Raw genomic sequence first — 4,056 nt, 5'->3', positions numbered from 1 at the left:
TATTTGTATGAATGAAAAGTTGATACCACTACAAGAATAGTCTTCTCTTTTTAATCTTTTAAATACAAGTTTTATTTCAAGGTAATGTATTACAGGTACCTTGATGCTGTGAACTATTTTTCTATGTCTTCAAAATATTTATTCTCTGTCAAATATTCCCTAGTGAGTATTATATTCTTAAATTGTTCATAGTGGGAGTGGTCTAGAAAGTTTTAAGTTTTCTTAATTCTAAGTCTTCTGTATCTGTTCCCAAAATTCATCTTTTGCACAGCTTTCATCTATGGATTCCTGCTGTTCACTTTTAGAATAGCTCAGCTATGCTTTTCATACAAGCCTACACGGGTGTTTCTTTGACTTGACAGAATATGATTTTTCATTAACAAATACCAGTTTTGTGCTGGCCTCAGTCTTCTGAGTGCCACCCATGCTTTCTCTACAAAGTAACTGCTTATAATTTTCTAAAAATCAATTTCAACCTCTTCTTCAGTACAAATCTGGGTCTGCTGCACTCTCACCCAGAAGTATCAATTAGAACCTCGGACTAGTTTCAGCCTGTGGGGATACAGAAACCTAACACTGACGGCAGCAGAGATGGGGGAGATTGGACGTGCAGAGGAGAGGTTGGAATTGAACAGAAGTGATAACTGGTGATAACTACTTATGACCAGAAATATAATTGATTTCTTTTGTGTCAGCTTTCAACAAAATGAATATTGGATCATATGAGGCCAAAATTTTATAAAAAATTTCATTTTTCTATAGAGATAAGTTGTGTCATGGATGCAGTTTTCCACTGATGTGAAAACCTATCCCTTCACTCTAGTGGAGGATATGGCTTCTGATACATTCATAGCAGCTATTTGCCTTAGTTTATTTATCAAACTTCCCATAGTATGTTCTGTCCACATCCACAGCTACCTTGCCAGCAGCACCCAGGGACAGTAAAGCTGCTTCGGGTGTGATGTGTGCTGAGACCAGAGCAGTGAAGAGAGCGTGGCTTACAGGTTTACAGAGTATCCCATCAGTAAAACTTCCACATCACCAGTAGTGCTGCTTAAGATCTTGTCTACTTCAAGGTGCATCAGCATAGGCTTGGTTAGCAGGCAGTTCTATATTTTACCTGTGACTTTCTCTTTAAAAAATAAAATAGAGGTCCAAAGTAGAGCTCTGAGCAACTAAAAAGCTAAATCCCTTTGTAAGGAGGCCAGACTTACTCCCTCAAAAAGTATTTTGGAAATTTTATTAATACAATGTCTCTGACTTAAAATATAATCAGGAAATTTGAGAAAATGCCTATATTGAGAGATGGATTTTATCTCAGAAGTGGTACTCTCCTGAAGAAGTAGTACACTCACCTAGTATGAATGTTGCAAAACATTTTCATACAATCCCTTTCAATTCATTAGTGATGGAAATAGAAGATGGCAGGAGCTTTAATCAACTGTTTAATGCCTGCGGCAGTTGTTAGGATTTTCTTTTGATGTTGCTTCTGAAATACTAAATCTATTTATTTTGATTGCTAGTAAGAAGACATATATTACCTTTTCTGTCACTTGGCAAAGAACGAAATTGCACAGTTTGAGCAGACCAGAAGCTATAGTAGGACTTCCAGGGCACAGCCTACTCTTTGCTAAAATAACTATTACATTATACTAACTTGTTTAGCTTCTTGCAACTCCGTAGTTCCTACAAATAATCTTATCAATTTCAAATTTCCTTGAATAGTTAAGTATCAAGTTGATAATAATAATTTAGCAAATTATGCCTGTTTCATCTTTAGCCTGCTGAACTAATGGTGAAGGCATCAATGAATCCCTGTGAGAGCTAATTATTAGTTTTAGATATAGTTGCCTTTAACTGGTGAATAAAGATTTCTTACTTACTGTAATATAATAGAAACAAATTATTTTAAATTTTTTAGTCATAGGTGGAAATAAGTTCTGAGGGAGAAGGACTTTCTCTCTGGGCCTACATGAAGAATTCTGAAGAGCTCATCTGTTGTTAAATAGTTGTGACTTGAAGTTTATATTGGGATTGACAAACTTCACCAGAAAGGAAAATGTTTATGGAGATAGAGGAAGTCAGTAAATTTTTTGTAATAGGTCAGTAAGAGCAATTTTAATAAACTATTTATGCAAATCCACAAATTCCCATGATACTTAAACCCCAGAAAAATAGTTTGTAAAAGCTTTTTACAGTACTTAGATGTAAATTATAATCTCTGAATCAATTTGTTAAATTATATGTTTTTGTAATTCTCAAGATGATGATGTTTAAATGTAATACACTGTCTCTCAGACACAGGCAAAAAGTCAGTTTTTGTTTGTTTTTTTTTTTTTCTGAAAGTCATTTTTTAGCCCCAAAGATTGTGGGAAGAGCTTTAAAATGCAATCTGTACTTGCTTAGAAGCCAGGAGCCAACGAAAAAGAACTCATATTTTTTCCCTTCCGTCCACCCTCCACCCCAAAGTCTTAATTTTAAATTGGTCCCCTTGTTTTGGAGCCCTAGTTTATGGGTTTTGAGCAGCTGGCAATAATGCTAATTGTCCACCTAAACCCCCATTTGAATTCTGCACAGTTGAAAGAGATCACTTTAATTTGAAGAGGTGAAAGAGTTGTTAAGCAAAAATATCCGTGGTTCTTTTAAAATCTCCCAGCATTGCTGTTGAGTAATTAAAATAAAGATCATGATGACCCTGCATTAGGTCAAAATCCCGATGATTTTGTGTAAAGGAAACACTCAATTAGAAAGGTCTCAGAGCCTCAAATGTCTTGGATTCATAGTAGTGACTTATTAAGGATAAGTGGCTCTGGCTAGTTTTGTACCTGTGACTAAAATAATTTATGTTGCTCTTCAGCAACCTTGCTTATGAAAAGAAAGCATTTCAGAAATCTGTATTCATCACTGCTAATTTGCTGTAATTTCTGTGCTTCTCCCTATAGCCATGTTGCATTTCCATGACAAACAGCTAAGTGTATGATCATTATAATGCCTTTAATAGCCATATTGTCGGTAGAAATATTAACTTCTCAGGGACTAATAGGAAATACGAACTTGGAATTAATGAGCTCAATGCCTGTCTGCATGAAGGCTTACTTTGCAAATGTCACCCTGGAAACTTGATTGTAATATGCATGACCATTATGAATGTTATCAATATAAAGTTATGAGAGCTTCTTTTACCCTGTATTACCAGGCTGCTGAATGTCAAAGTATGTTGGATAAGGATAAATGAAGGGGTTTTTTTCTGATTTGGATGGAGTGATTATTTCTAATGGTGCTACCTTAACTCCTGTGTTTATTCTTTGTCAAGTTTTCTCTGTAGGCTGGGTGAATCAGGGGATACTGGTGTTCTAAGAAAACAGTATCATTCTTCTTAAGGAAGTAGAATACTTTCAAGGGGTGAAGAGTACTCTAGAAGTGAAGAAAAGACACTGCTAAAACCATGCATTTATTCTTAATTAGATATCTATTTGGACTGTTTTGTTGGTAACAGTACTTTGCAGTTAATTACTTTTTGTACTATCATCTCTCTGATATATCAGTCAGTGTAGGCTGAATTAGAAACCATGTTTGAAAAATTAAAACCCCCAATTCCTTGCATGAAATATGTTGACACTTGTGCTGATGTATGTACGTATCCCTACCACATAACACCTGGGTAACATACATATTTATGAAATGACATTTTACTGGTTTCATGAAAGTTGTCCTTTAAAAAAAGTCTTCTGGTTTGTTTAGCTCATTAATATTTCATTAAGATTTATTTTCTTGAAAAAGGCTTCATAAATGCTTGGCTCTTCAAAATACAACAGACCAGTAGGAACAATATAGTGAGGCAAAAGGTGAAACATAGGAACTAGGAGAAGCAACAATCAAAAGATTGGATTTGAGGATTAGGTTTAGAGTTCTGTGAGTATGACAGAAAATAGTTTTGAACTGAATGAAATGGTATTGAATGTTGCAAGTTAAGCAAAAGCTAGCAGTCCATTTCAGTAGTTATGTAGACTGTGTATCAACTTCTGTTCACTTTTTTATTTTGGTGTGTGATTGATT

This window comes from Fringilla coelebs, assembly GCF_963513975.1.
Source record: "Fringilla coelebs genome assembly, chromosome: 4".
Classification (NCBI taxonomy): domain Eukaryota; kingdom Metazoa; phylum Chordata; class Aves; order Passeriformes; family Fringillidae; genus Fringilla; species Fringilla coelebs.
This window is presented reverse-complemented; position numbering follows the sequence as displayed.